Genomic DNA, 16,290 nt, shown 5'->3' on the forward strand with positions numbered 1-16,290 from the left:
TTCGGTTAATTCCCATAGGCCGCAGTAGTAATAAGTGGACTGTTCGGGATATAGAAAAAATTTCACGAATGGAATCAAAATTTCTGGGCGAATTCAGTGAATTCCCAATGGGACATGCTTGTATGAGTTTGCATTTCATTATCGAGCAACATTTGAAGGAACGGACTCTAAGTATCATGGTGAATTGAGTCGGTACCCAATAGGATTCGCATGTAATAAGCTTGCTATTCAAGATAGAGCAACGTTTTAACGAACTGAAACACTGTTTCTTTGTGAATTCAGTTAGTTCCTAGTAGCCTGCTCTTGTAATTTGTGTACTTTTAAAGATTTATAAAAATTTGGTGAGCCGAATCAGAGTAACATGGTGAATTCGGTTAGTTCCCAATAGGCCGCAATAGTAATAAGTGGTCTGTTCGGGATATAGAAAAATTTTCACGAATGGAATCAAAGTTTCTAGGCGAATTCAGTGAGTTCCCAATGGGACATGCTTGTATGAGTTTGCTTTTCAATATCGAGCAACCTTTTACGGAACGGAATCCAAGTATCATGGCGATTTGAGTAGGTTCCCAATAGGATTCACATGTAATAAGCTTTTTATTCAAGATAGAGCAACGTTTTAACGAACTGAAACACTGTTTCTTCGTGAGTTCAGTTAGTTCCTAGTAGCCTGCTCTTGTGATATGTGTACTTTTAAAGATTTATTAAAGTTTGGTGAGCCGAATCTGAGTAACATGGTGAATTCGGTTAGTTCCCAATAGGCCGCAGTAGTAATAAGTGGACTGTTCGGGATATAGAAAAATTTTCACGAATGGAATCAATATTTCTAGGCGAATTCAGTGAGTTCCCAATGGGACATGCTTGTATGAGTTTGCATTTCATTATCGAGCAACATTTTAAGGAACGGACTCTAAGTATCATGGTTAATTGAGTCGGTTCCCAATAGGATTCGCATGTAATAAGCTTGTTATTCAAGATAGAGCAACGTTTTAACGAACTGAAACACTGTTTCTTTGTGAATTCAGTTAGTTCCTAGTAGCCTGCTCTTGTAATATGTGTACTTTTCAAGATTTATAAAAATTTGGTGAGCCGATTCTTAGTAACAGGTGAACTCGGTTAGTTCCCAATAGGCCGCAGTAGTAATAAGTGGACTGTTTGGGATATAGAAAAATTTTCACGAATGGAATCAAAATTTCTAGGCGAATTCAGTGAGTTCCCAATGGGCATGCTTGTATGAGTTTGCTTTTCATTATAGAGCAACATTTTAAGAAACGGACTCTAAGTATCTTGGTGAATTGAAAAGGTTCCCAATAGGATTCGCATGTAATAAGCTTGTTATTCAAGATAGAGCAACGTTTTAACGAACTGAAGCACTGTTTCTTGGTGAATTCAGTTAGATCCTAGTAGCCTGCTCTTGTATTATGTGTACTTTTCAAGATTTATAAAAATTTGGGGAGCCGAATCTGAGTAACATGGTGAATTTGGTTAGTTCCCAATAGGCCGCAGTAGTAATAAGTGGACTGTTCGGGATATGGAAAAATTTTCACGAATGGAATCAAAATTTCCAGGCAAATTCAGTGAGTTCCCAATGGGACATGCTTGTATGAGTTTGCTTTTCAATATCGAGCAACATATTAAGGAACGGAATCCAAGTATCATGGTGAATTGAGTAGGTTCCCAATAGGATTCGCATGTAATAAGCTTTATTCAAGATAGAGCAACGTTTTAACGAACTGAAACACTGTTTCTTTGTGAATTCAGTTAGTTCATAGTTGCCTGCTCCTCTAATATATGTACTTTTCAAGATTTATAAAAATTTGGTGAGCCGAATCTGAGTAACATGGTGAATTCGGTTAGTTCCCAATAGGCCGCAGTAGTAATAAGTGGACTGTTCGGGATATAGAAAAATTTTCACGAATGGAATCAAAATTTCAGGGCGAATTCAGTGAGTTCCCAATGGGACATGCTTGTATGAGTTTGCTTTTCAATATCGAGCAACATTTTAAGGAACGGAATCCAAGACTCGTGGCGAATTGAATAGGTTCCCAGTAGGATTCGCATGTAATAAGCTTGTTATTCAAGATAGAGCAACGTTTTAACGAACTGAAACAGTGTTTCTTTGTGAATTCAGTTAGTTCCTAGTAGCCTGCTCTTGTAATATGTGTACTTTTAAAGATTTATAAAAATTTGGTGAGCCGAATCTGAGTAACATGGTGAATTCGGTTAGTTCCCAGTAGGCCGCAGTAGTAATAAGTTGACTGTTCGGGATATAGAAAAATTTTCACGAATGGAATCAAAATTTCTAGGCGAATTCAGTGAGTTCCCAATGGGACATGCTTGTATGAGTTTGCATTTCATCGAGCAACATTTTAAGGAACGGACTCTAAGTATCATGGTGAATTGAGTCGGTTCCCAATAGGATTCGCATGTAATAAGCTTGTTATTCAAGATAGAGCAACGTTTTATCGAACTGAAACAGTGTTTCTTTGTGAATTCAGTTAGTTCCTAGTAGCCTGCTCTTGTAATATGTGTACTTTTAAAGATTTATAAAAATTTGGTAAGCCGAATCTGAGTAACATGGTGAATTCGGTTAATTCCCATAGGCCGCAGTAGTAATAAGTGGACTGTTCGGGATATAGAAAAAATTTCACGAATGGAATCAAAATTTCTGGGCGAATTCAGTGAGTTCCCAATGGGACATGCTTGTATGAGTTTGCATTTCATTATCGAGCAACATTTTAAGGAACGGATTCTAAGTATAATGGTGAATTGAGTCGGTTCCCAATAGGATTCGCATGTAATAAGCTTGTTATTCAAGATAGAGCAACGTTTTAACGACCTGAAACACTGTTTCTTTGTGAATTCAGTTAGTTCCTAGTAGCCTGCTCTTGTAATATGTGTACTTTGAAAGATTTATAAAAATTTGGTGAGCCGAATCTGAGTAACATGGTGAATTCGGTTAGTTCCTAATAGGCCGCAGTAGTAATAAGTGGACTGTTCGGGATATAGAAAAATTTTCACGAATGGAATCAAAATTTCTAGGCTAATTCACTGAGCTCCCAATGGGACATGCTTGTATGAGTTTGCTTTTCAATATCGAGCAACATTAAGGAACGGAATCCAATTATCATGTTGAATTGAGTAGGTTCCCAATAGGATTCACATGTAATAAGCTTGTTATTCAAGATATAGCAACGTTTTAACGAACCGAATCACTGTTTCTTTGTGAATTCAGTTAGTTCCTAGTAGTCTGCTCTGTAATATGTGTACTTTTCAAGATTTATAAAAATTTGGGGAGCCGAATCTGAGTAACATGGTGAATTTTGTTCGTTCCCAATAGGCCGCAATAGTAATAAGTGGACTGTTCGGGATATAGAAAAATTTTCATGAATGGAATCAAAATTTCTACGTGAATTCTGTGAGTTCCGTATGGGACATGCTTGTATGAGTTTGCAATTCATTATCGAGCAACATTTTAAGGAACGGACTCTAAGTATCATGGTTAATTGAGTCGGTTCCCAATAGGATTCGCATGTAATAAGCTTGTTATTCAAGATAGAGCAACGTTTTAACGAACTGAAACACTGTTTCTTTGTGAATTCAGTTAGTTCCTAGTAGCCTGCTCTTGTAATATGTGTACTTTTCAAGATTTATAAAAATTTGGTGAGCCGATTCTTAGTAACATGGTGAACTCGGTTAGTTCCCAATAGGCCGCAGTAGTAATAAGTGGACTGTTTGGGATATAGAAAAATTTTCACGAATGGAATCAAAATTTCTAGGCGAATTCAGTGAGTTCCCAATGGGCATGCTTGTATGAGTTTGCTTTTCATTATAGAGCAACATTTTAAGAAACGGACTCTAAGTATCTTGGTGAATTGAAAAGGTTCCCAATAGGATTCGCATGTAATAAGCTTGTTATTCAAGATAGAGCAACGTTTTAACGAACTGAAGCACTGTTTCTTGGTGAATTCAGTTAGATCCTAGTAGCCTGCTCTTGTATTATGTGTACTTTTCAAGATTTATAAAAATTTGGGGAGCCGAATCTGAGTAACATGGTGAATTTGGTTAGTTCCCAATAGGCCGCAGTAGTAATAAGTGGACTGTTCGGGATATGGAAAAATTTTCACGAATGGAATCAAAATTTCCAGGCAAATTCAGTGAGTTCCCAATGGGACATGCTTGTATGAGTTTGCTTTTCAATATCGAGCAACATATTAAGGAACGGAATCCAAGTATCATGGTGAATTGAGTAGGTTCCCAATAGGATTCGCATGTAATAAGCTTTATTCAAGATAGAGCAACGTTTTAACGAACTGAAACACTGTTTCTTTGTGAATTCAGTTAGTTCATAGTTGCCTGCTCCTCTAATATATGTACTTTTCAAGATTTATAAAAATTTGGTGAGCCGAATCTGAGTAACATGGTGAATTCGGTTAGTTCCCAATAGGCCGCAGTAGTAATAAGTGGACTGTTCGGGATATAGAAAAATTTTCACGAATGGAATCAAAATTTCTAGGCGAATTCAGTGAGTTCCCAATGGGACATGCTTGTATGAGTTTGCTTTTCAATATCGAGCAACATTTTAAGGAACGGAATCCAAGACTCGTGGCGAATTGAGTAGGTTCCCAGTAGGATTCGCATGTAATAAGCTTGTTATTCAAGATAGAGCAACGTTTTAACGAACTGAAACAGTGTTTCTTTGTGAATTCAGTTAGTTCCTAGTAGCCTGCTCTTGTAATATGTGTACTTTTAAAGATTTATAAAAATTTGGTGAGCCGAATCTGAGTAACATGGTGAATTCGGTTAGTTCCCAGTAGGCCGCAGTAGTAATAAGTTGACTGTTCGGGATATAGAAAAATTTTCACGAATGGAATCAAAATTTCTAGGCGAATTCAGTGAGTTCCCAATGGGACATGCTTGTATGAGTTTGCATTTCATCGAGCAACATTTTAAGGAACGGACTCTAAGTATCATGGTGAATTGAGTCGGTTCCCAATAGGATTCGCATGTAATAAGCTTGTTATTCAAGATAGAGCAACGTTTTATCGAACTGAAACAGTGTTTCTTTGTGAATTCAGTTAGTTCCTAGTAGCCTGCTCTTGTAATATGTGTACTTTTAAAGATTTATAAAAATTTGGTAAGCCGAATCTGAGTAACATGGTGAATTCGGTTAATTCCCATAGGCCGCAGTAGTAATAAGTGGACTGTTCGGGATATAGAAAAAATTTCACGAATGGAATCAAAATTTCTGGGCGAATTCAGTGAGTTCCCAATGGGACATGCTTGTATGAGTTTGCATTTCATTATCGAGCAACATTTTAAGGAACGGACTCTAAGTATAATGGTGAATTGAGTCGGTTCCCAATAGGATTCGCATGTAATAAGCTTGTTATTCAAGATAGAGCAACGTTTTAACGACCTGAAACACTGTTTCTTTGTGAATTCAGTTAGTTCCTAGTAGCCTGCTCTTGTAATATGTGTACTTTGAAAGATTTATAAAAATTTGGTGAGCCGAATCTGAGTAACATGGTGAATTCGGTTAGTTCCTAATAGGCCGCAGTAGTAATAAGTGGACTGTTCGGGATATAGAAAAATTTTCACGAATGGAATCAAAATTTCTAGGCTAATTCACTGAGCTCCCAATGGGACATGCTTGTATGAGTTTGCTTTTCAATATCGAGCAACATTAAGGAACGGAATCCAATTATCATGTTGAATTGAGTAGGTTCCCAATAGGATTCACATGTAATAAGCTTGTTATTCAAGATATAGCAACGTTTTAACGAACCGAAACACTGTTTCTTTGTGAATTCAGTTAGTTCCTAGTAGCCTGCTCTGTAATATGTGTACTTTTCAAGATTTATAAAAATTTGGGGAGCCGAATCTGAGTAACATGGTGAATTTTGTTCGTTCCCAATAGGCCGCAATATTAATAAGTGGACTGTTCGGGATATAGAAAAATTTTCATGAATGGAATCAAAATTTCTACGTGAATTCTGTGAGTTCCGTATGGGACATGCTTGTATGAGTTTGCAATTCATTATCGAGCAACATTTTAAGGAAGGGACTCTAAGTATCATGGTGAATTGAGTCGGTTCCCAATAGGATTCGCATGTAATAAGCTTGTTATTCAATATAGAGCAACGTTTTGACGAACTGAAACACTGTTTCTTTGTGAATTCAGTTAGTTCCTAGTAGCCTGCTCTTGTAATATTTGTACTTTTAAAGATTTATAAAAGTCTGGTGAGCCGAATCTGAGTAACATGGTGAATTCGGTTAGTTCCCAATAGGCCGCAGTAGTAATAAGTGGACTGTTCGGGATATAGAATAATTTTCACGAATGGAATCAAAATTTCTAGGCGAATTCAGTGAGTTCCCAATGGGACATGCTTGTATGAGTTTGCTTTTCAATATCGAGCAACATTTTAAGGAACGGAATCCAAGTATCATGGTGAATTGAGGAGTTTCCCAATAGGATTCGCATGTAAAACTTGTTATTCAAGATATAGCAACGTTTTGACGAACTGAAACACTGTTTCTTTGTGAATTCAGTTAGTTCCTAGTAGCCTGCTCTTGTAATATGTGTACTTTTCAAGATTTATAAAAATTTGGTGAGCCGAATCTGAGTAACATGGAGAACTCGGTTACTTCCCAATAGGCCGCAGTAGTAATAAGTGGACTGTTCGGGATATAGAAAAATTTTCACGAATGGAATCAAAATTTCTACGTGAATTCTGTGAGTTCAGTATGGGACATGCTTGTATGAGTTTGCATTTCATTATCGAGCAACATTTTAAGGAACGGACTCTAAGTATCATGGTGAATTGAGTCGGTTCCCAATAGGATTCGCATGTAATAAGCTTGTTATTCAAGATAGAGCAACGTTTTAACGAACTGAAACACTGTTTCTTTGTGAATTCAGTTAGTTCCTAGTAGCCTGCTCTTGTAATATGTGTACTTTTAAAGATTTATAAAAGTTTGGTGAGCCGAATCTGAGTAACATGGTGAATTCGGTTAGTTCCCAATAGGCCGCAGTAGTAATAAGTGGACTGTTCGGGATATAGAAAAATTTTCATGAATGGAATCAATATTTCTAGGCGAATTCAGTGAGTTCCCAATGGGACATGCTTGTATGAGTTTGCATTTCATTATCGAGCAACATTTTAAGGAACGGACTCTAAGTATCATGGTGAATTGAGTCGGTTCCCAATAGGATTCGCATGTAATAAGCTTGTTATTCAAGATAGAGCAACGTTTTAACGAACTGAAACACTGTTTCTTTGTGAATTCAGTTAGTTCCTAGTAGCCTGCTCTTGTAATATGTGTACTTTTCAAGATTTATAAAAATTTGGTGAGCCGATTCTTAGTAACATGGTGAACTCGGTTAGTTCCCAATAGGCCGCAGTAGTAATAAGTGGACTGTTCGGGATATAGAAAAATTTCCACGAATGGAATCAAAATTTCTAGGCGAATTCACTGAGTTCCCAATGGGACATGCTTGTATGAGTTTGCTTTTCAATATCGAGCAACATTTTAAGGAACGGAATCCAAGTATCATGGTGAATTGAGTAGGTTCCCAATAGGATTCACATGTAATAAGCTTGTTTTTCAAGATAGAGCAAAGTTTTAACGAACTGAAACACTGTTTCTTTGTGAATTCAGTTAGTTCCTAGTAGCCTGCCCTTGTAATATGTGTACTTTTCAAGATTTAAAAATTTGGTGAGCCGAATCTGAGTAACATGGTGAATTCGGTTAGTTCCCAATAGGCCGCAGGAGTAATAAGTCGACTGTTCTGGATATAGAAATATTTTCAAGGATGGAATCAAAATTTCTACGCGAATTCTGTGAGATCCCAATGGGACATGCTTGTATGAGTTTGCTTTTCATTATCGAGCAACATTTTAAGGAACGGAATCTAAGTATCATGGTGAATTGAATAGGTTCCCAATAGGATTCGCATGTAATAAGCTTGTTATTCAAGATAGAGCAACGTTTTAACGAACTGAAGCACTGTTTCTTGGTGAATTCAGTTAGTTCCTAGTAGCCTGCTCTTGTAATATGTGTACTTTTAAAGATTTATAAAAGTTTGGTGAGCCGAATCTGAGTAACATGGTGAATTCGGTTAGTTCCCAATAGGCCGCAGTAGTAATAAGTGGACTGTTCGGGATATAGAAAAATTTTCATGAATGGAATCAATATTTCTAGGCGAATTCAGTGAGTTCCCAATGGGACATGCTTGTATGAGTTTGCATTTCATTATCGAGCAACATTTTAAGGAACGGACTCTAAGTATCATGGTGAATGAGTCGGTTGCCAATAGGATTTTTATGTAATAAGCTTGTTATTCAAGATAGAGCAACGTTTTAACGAACTGAAGCACTGTTTCTTTGTGAATTCAGTTAGTTCCTAGTAGCCTGCTCTTGTAATATGTGTACTTTTAAAGATTTATAAAAATTTGGTGAGCCGAATCTGAGTAACATGGTGAACTCAGTTAGTTCCCAATAGGCCGCAGTAGTAATAAGTGGACTGTTCGGGATATAGAAAAATTTTCATGAATGGAATCAATATTTCTAGGAGAATTCAGTGAGTTCCCAATGGGACATGCTTGTATGAGTTTTCATTTCATTATCGAGCAACATTTTAAGGAACGGACTCTAAGTATCATGGTGAATTGATTCGGTTCCCAATAGGATTCACATGTAATAAGCTTGTTATTCAAGATAGAGCAAAGTTTTAACGAACTGAAGCACTGTTTTTTGGTGAATTCAGTTTGTTCCTAGTAGCCTGCTCTTGTAATATGTGTCCTTTTAAAGATTTATAAAAATTTGGTGAGCCGTATCTGAGTAACATTGTGAATTTGGTTAGTTCCCAATAGGCGGCAGTAGTTATAAGTGGACTGTTCGGGATGTAGAAAAATTTTCACGAATGGAATCAAAATTTCTAGGCGAATTCTGTGAGTTCCCAATGGGACATGCTTGTATGAGTTTGCTTTTCAATATCGAGCAACATTTTAAGGAACAGAATCCAAGTATCATGGCGAACTGAGTAGGTTCCCAATAGGATTCGCATGTAATAAGCTTGTTATTCAAGATAGAGAAACGTTTTAACGAACTAAAACACTGTTTCTTTGTGAATTCAGTTAGTTCCTAGTAGCCTGCTCTTGTAATATGTGTACTTTTAAAGATTTATAAATATTTGGTGAGCCGAATCTGAGTAACATGGTGAATTCGGTTAGTTCTCAATAGGCCGCAGTAGTAATAAGTGGACTGTTCGGGATATAGAAAAATTATCATGAATGGAATCAATATTTCTAGGCGAATTCAGTGAGTTCCCAATGGGACATGCTTGTATGAGTTTGCATTTCATTATCGAGCAACATTTTAAGGAACGGACTCTAAGTATCATGGTGAATTGAGTCGGTTCCCAATAGGATTCGCATGTAATAAGCTTGTTATTCAAGATAGAGCAACGTTTTAACCAACTGAAGCACTGTTTCTTTGTGAATTCAGTTAGTTCCTAGTAGCCTGCTCTTGTAATATGTGTACTTTTAAAGATTTATAAAAATTTGGTGAGCCGAATCTGAGTAACATGGTGAATTCGGTTAGTTCCCAATAGGCCGCAGTAGTAATAAGTGGACTGTTCGGGATATAGAAAAATTTTCACGAATGGAATCAAAATTTCTAGGCGAATTCACTGAGTTCCCAATGGGACATGCTTGTATGAGTTTGCTTTTCAATATCGAGCAACATTTTAAGGAACGGAATCCAAGTATCATGGTGAATTGAGTAGGTTCCCAATAGGATTCACATGTAATAAGCTTGTTATTCAAGATAGAGCAAAGTTTTAACGAACTGAAACACTGTTTCTTTGTGAATTCAGTTAGTTCCTAGTAGCCTGCCCTTGTAATATGTGTACTTTTCAAGATTTATAAAAATTTGGTAAGCCGAATCTGAGTAACATGGTGAATTCGATTAGTTCCCAATAGGCCGCAGGAGTAATAAGTCGACTGTTCTGGATATAGAAATATTTTCAAGGATGGAATCAAAATTTCTACGCGAATTCTGTGAGTTCCCAATGGGACTTGCTTGTATGAGTTTGCTTTTCATTATCGAGCAACATTTTAAGGAACGGAATCTAAGTATCATGGTGAATTGAATAGGTTCCCAATAGGATTCGCATGTAATAAGCTTGTTATTCAATATAGAGCAACGTTTTAACGAACTGAAACACTGTTTCTTTGTGAATTCAGTTAGTTCCTAGTAGCCTGCTCTTGTAATATATATACTTTTCAAGATTTATAAAAATTTGGTGAGCCGAATCTGAGTAACATGGTGAATTCGGTTAGTTCCCAATAGGCCGCAGTAGTAATAAGTGGACTGTTCGGGATATAGAAAAATTTTCACGAATGGAATCAAAATTTCTAGGCGAATTCTGTGAGTTCCCAATGGGACATGCTTGTATGAGTTTGCTTTTCAATATTGAGCAATATTTTAAGGAACGGACTCTAAGTATCATGGCGAATTGAGTAGGTTCCCAATAGGAATCGCATGTAATAAGCTTGTTATTCAAGATAGAGCAACGTTTTAACGAACTAAAACACTGTTTCTTTGTGAATTCAGTTAGTTCCTAGTAGCCTGCTCTTGTAATATGTGTACTTTTAAAGATTTATAAAAATTTGGTGAGTCGAATCAGAGTAACATGGTGAATTCGGTTAGTTCCCAATAGGCCGCAGTAGTAATAAGTGGACTGTTCGGGATGAGGAAAAATTTTCACGAATGGAATCAAAATTTCTAGGCGAATTCAGTGAGTTCCCAATGGGACATGCTTGTATGAGTTTGCTTTTCAATATCGAGCAACATTTTAAGGAACAGAATCCAAGTATCATGGCGAACTGAGTAGGTTCCCAATAGGATTCGCATGTAATAAGCTTGTTATTCAAGATAGAGCAACGTTTTAACGAACTAAAACACTGTTTCTTTGTGAATTCAGTTAGTTCCTAGTAGCCTGCTCTTGTAATATGTGTACTTTTAAAGATTTATAAATATTTGGTGAGCCGAATCTGAGTAACATGGTGAATTCGGTTAGTTCTCAATAGGCCGCAGTAGTAATAAGTGGACTGTTCGGGATATAAAAATTATCATGAATGGAATCAATATTTCTAGGCGAATTCAGTGAGTTCCCAATGGGACATGCTTGTATGTGTTTGCATTTCATTATCGAGCAACATTTTAAGGAACAGACTCTAAGTATCATGGTGAATTGAGTCGGTTCCCAATAGGATTTGCATGTAATAAGCTTGTTATTCCAGATAGAGCAACGTTTTAACCAACTGAAACACTGTTTCTTTGTGAATTCAGTTAGTTCCTAGTAGCCTGCTCTTGTAATATGTGTACTTTTCAAGATTTATAAAAATTTGGTGAGCCGAATCTGAGTAACATGGTGAACTCGGTTAGTTCCCAATAGGCCGCAGTAGTAATAAGTGGACTGTTCGGGATATAGAAAAATTTTCATGAATGGAATCAATATTTCTAGGCGAATTCAGTGAGTTCCCAATGGGACATGCTTGTATGAGTTTGCATTTCATTATCGAGCAACATTTTAAGGAACGGACTCTAAGTATCATGGTGAATTGAGTCGGTTCCCAATAGGATTCGCATGTAATAAGCTTGTTATTCAAGATAGAGCAACGTTTTAACCAACTGAAGCACTGTTTCTTTGTGAATTCAGTTAGTTCCTTGTAGCCTGCTCTTGTAATATGTGTACTTTTAAAGATTTATAAAAATTTGGTGAGCCGAATCTGAGTAACATGGTGAATTCGGTTAGTTCCCAATAAGCCGCAGTAGTAAGAAGTGGACTGTTCGGGATATAGAAAAATTTCCACGAATGGAATCAAAATTTCTAGGCGAATTCACTGAGTTCCCAATGGGACATGCTTGTATGAGTTTGCTTTTCAATATCGAGCAACATTTTAAGGAACGGAATCCAAGTATCATGGTGAATTGAGTCGGTTCCCAATAGGATTCACATGTAATAAGCTTGTTATTCAAGATAGAGCAACGTTTTAACGAACTGAAACACAGTTTCTTTGTGAATTCAGTTATTTCCTAGTAGCCTGCTCTTGTAATATGTGTACTTTTAAAGATTTATAAAAATTTGGTGAGCCGAATCTGAGTAACATTGTGAACTCGGTTAGTTCCCAATTGGCGGCAGTAGTAATAAGTGGACTGTTCGAGATATAGAAAAATTTTCACGAAGGGAATCAAAATTTCTAGGCGAATTCAGTGAGTTCCCAATGGGACATGCTTGTATGAGTTTGCTTTTCAATATCGAGCAACATTTTAAGGAACGGAATCCAAGTATCATGGTGAATTGAGTAGGTTCCCAATAGGATTCACATGTAATAAGCTTGTTATTCAAGATAGAGCAACGTTTTAACGAACTGAAACACTGTTTCTTTGTGAATTCAGTTAGTTCCTAGTAGCCTGCTCTTGTAATATGTGTACTATTCAAGATTTATAAAAATTTGTGGAGCCAAATCTGAGTAACATGGTGAATTCGATTAGTTCCCAATAGGCCGCAGTAGTAATAAGTGGACTGTTAGGTATATAGAAAAATTTTCACGAATGGAATCAAAATTTCTACGTGAATTCTGTGAGTTCTCAATGGGACATGCTTGTATGATTTTGCATTTCATTATCGAGCAACATTTTAAAGAACGGACTCTAAGTATCATGGTGAATTGAGTAGGTTCCCAATAGGATTCGCATGTAATAAGCTTGTTATTCAAGATAGAGCAACATTTTAACGAACTGAAACACTGTTTTTTTGTGAATTCAGTTATTTCCTAGTAGCCTGCTCTTGTAATATGTGTACTTTTAAAGATTTATAAAAATTTGGTGAGCCGAATCTGAGTAACATGGTGAACTCGGTTAGTTCCCAATTGGCGGCAGCAGTAATAAGTGGACTGTTCGGGATATAGAAAAATTTTCACGAATGGAATCAAAATTTCTAGGCGAATTCAGTGAGTTTCAATTGGGACATGCTTGTATGAGTTTGCTTTTCAATATCGAGCAACATTTTAAGGAACGGAATCCAAGTATCATGGCGAATTGAGTAGGTTCCCAATAGGATTCGCATGTAATAAGCTTGTTATTCAAGATAGAGCAACGTTCTAACGAACTAAAACACTGTTTCTTTGTGAATTCAGTTAGTTCCTAGTAGCCTGCTCTTGTAATATGTGTACTTTTAAAAATTTATAAAAGTATGGTGAGCCGAATCTGAGTAACATGGTGAATTCGGTTAGTTCCCAATAGGCCGCAGTAGTAATAAGTGGACTGTTCGGGATATAGAAAAATTTTCATGATTGGAATCAATATTTCTAGGCGAATTCAGTGAGTTCCCAATGGGACATGCTTGTATGAGTTTGCATTTCATTATCGAGCAACATTTTAAGGAACGGACTCTAAGTATCATGGTGAATGAGTCGGTTCCCAATAGGATTTGTATGTAATAAGCTTGTTATTCAAGATAGAGCAACGTTTTAACCAACTGAAGCACTGTTTCTTTGTGAATTCAGTTAGTTCCTAGTAGCCTGCTCTTGTAATATGTGTACTTTTAAAGATTTATAAAAGTCTGGTGAGCCGAATCTGAGTAACATGGTGAATTCGGTTAGTTCCCAATAGGCCGCAGTAGTAATAAGCGGACTGTTCGGGATATAGAAAATTTTTCACGTATGGAATCAAAATATCTAGGCGAATTCAGTGAGTTCCCAATGGGACATGCTTGTATGAGTTTGCTTTGAATATCGAGCAACATTTTAGGAACGGAATCCAAGTATCATGGCGAATTGAGTAGGATCCCAATATGATTCGCATGTAATAAGCTTGTTATTCAAGATAGAGCAACGTTTTAACGAACTAAAACACTGTTTCTTTGTGAATTCAGTTAGTTCCTAGTAGCCTGCTCTTGTAATATGTGTACTTTTAAAGATTTATAAAAGTTTGGTGAGCCGAATCTGAGTAACATGGTGAATTCGGTTAGTTCCCAATAGGCCGCAGTAGTAATAAGTGGACTGTTCGGGATATAGAAAAATTTTCATGAATGGAATCAATATTTCTAGGCGAATTCAGTGAGTTTTCAATGGGACATGCTTGTATGAGTATGCATTTCATTATCGAGCAACATTTTAAGGAACGGACTCTAAGTATCATGGTTAAAGAGTCGGTTCCCAATAGGATTTGTATGTAATAAGCTTGTTATTCAAGATAGAGCAACGTTTTAACGAACTGAAGCACTGTTTCTTTGTGAATTCAGTTAGTTCCTAGTAGCCTGCTCTTGTAATATGTGTACTTTTAAAGATTTATAAAAATTTGGTGAGCCGAATCTGAGTAACATGGTGAACTCAGTTAGTTCCCAAAAGGCCGCAATAGTAATAAGTGGACTGTTCGGGATATAGAAAAATTTTCATGAATGGAATCAATATTTCTAGGCGAATTCAGTGAGTTCACAATGGGACATGCTTGTATGAGTTTGCATTTCATTATCGAGCAACATTTTAAGAAACGGACTCTAAGTACCATGGTGAATTGAGTCGGTTCCCAATAGGATTCGCATGTAATAAGCTTGTTATTCAAGATAGAGCAACGTTTTAACGAACTGAAACACTGTTTCTTTGTGAATTCAGTTAGTTCCTAGTAGCCTGCTCTTGTAATATGTGTACTTTTAAAGATTTATAAAAATTTGGTGAGCCGAATCTGAGTAACATGGTGAATTCGGTTAGTTCCCAATAGGCCGCAGTAGTAATAAGTGGACTGTTCGGGATATAGAAAAATTTCCACGAATGGAATCAAAATTTCTAGGCGAATTCACTGAGTTCCCAATGGGACATGCTTGTATGAGTTTGCTTTTCAATATCGAGCAACATTTTAAGGAACGGAATCCAAGTATCATGGTGAATTGAGTAGGTTCCCAATAGGATTCACATGTAATAAGCTTGTTATTCAAGATAGAGCAACGTTTTAACGAACTGAAACACTGTTTCTTTGTGAATTCAGTTAGTTCCTAGTAGCCTGCTCTTGTAATATGTGTACTATTCAAGATTTATAAAAATTTGGGGAGCCAAATCTGAGTAACATGGTGAATTCGATTAGTTCCCAATAGGCCGCAGTAGTAATAAGTGGACTGTTCGGTATATAGAAAAATATTCACGAATAGAATCAAAATTTCTACGTGAAATCTGTGAGTTCTCAATGGGACATGCTTGTATGATTTTGCATTTCATTATCGAGCAACATTTTAAGGAACGGACTCTAAGTATCATGGTGAATTGAGTAGGTTCCCAATAGGATTCGCATGTAATAAGCTTGTTATTCAAGGTAGAGCAACATTTTAACGAACTGAAACACTGTTTTTTTGTGAATTCAGTTATTTCCTAGTAGCCTGCTCTTGTAATATGTGTACATTTAAAGATTTATAAAAATTTGGTGAGCCGAATCTGAGTAACATGGTGAACTCGGTTAGTTCCCAATTGGCGGCAGTAGTAATAAGTGGACTGTTCGGGATATAGAAAAATTTTCACGAATGGAATCAAAATTTCTAGGCGAATTCAGTGAGTTTCAATTGGGACATGCTTGTATGAGTTTGCTTTTCAATATCGAGCAACATTTTAAGGAACGGAATCCAAGTATCATGGCGAATTGAGTAGGTTCCCAATAGGATTCGCATGTAATAAGCTTGTTATTCAAGATAGAGCAACGTTCTAACGAACTAAAACACTGTTTCTTTGTGAATTCAGTTAGTTCCTAGTAGCCTGCTCTTGTAATATGTGTACTTTTAAAGATTTATAAAAGTTTGGTGAGCCGAATCTGAGTAACATGGTGAATTCGGTTAGTTCCCAATAGGCCGCAGTAGTAATAAGTGGACTGTTCGGGATATAGAAAAATTTTCATGAATGGAATCAATATTTCTAGGCGAATTCAGTGAGTTCCCAATGGGACATGCTTGTATGAGTTTGCATTTCATTATCGAGCAACATTTTAAGGAACGGACTCTAAGTATAATGGTGAATTGAGTCGGTTCCCAATAGGATTCGCATGTAATAAGCTTGTTATTCAAGATAGAGCAACGTTTTAACGACCTGAAACACTGTTTCTTTGTGAATTCAGTTAGTTCCTAGTAGCCTGCTCTTGTAATATGTGTACTTTGAAAGATTTATAAAAATTTGGTGAGCCGAATCTGAGTAACATGGTGAATTCGGTTAGTTCCTAATAGGCCGCAGTAGTAATAAGTGGACTG

The sequence above is a fragment of the Rattus norvegicus genome, chromosome 14 (assembly GCF_036323735.1).
Source record: "Rattus norvegicus strain BN/NHsdMcwi chromosome 14, GRCr8, whole genome shotgun sequence".
Taxonomy (NCBI): Eukaryota; Metazoa; Chordata; class Mammalia; order Rodentia; family Muridae; genus Rattus; species Rattus norvegicus.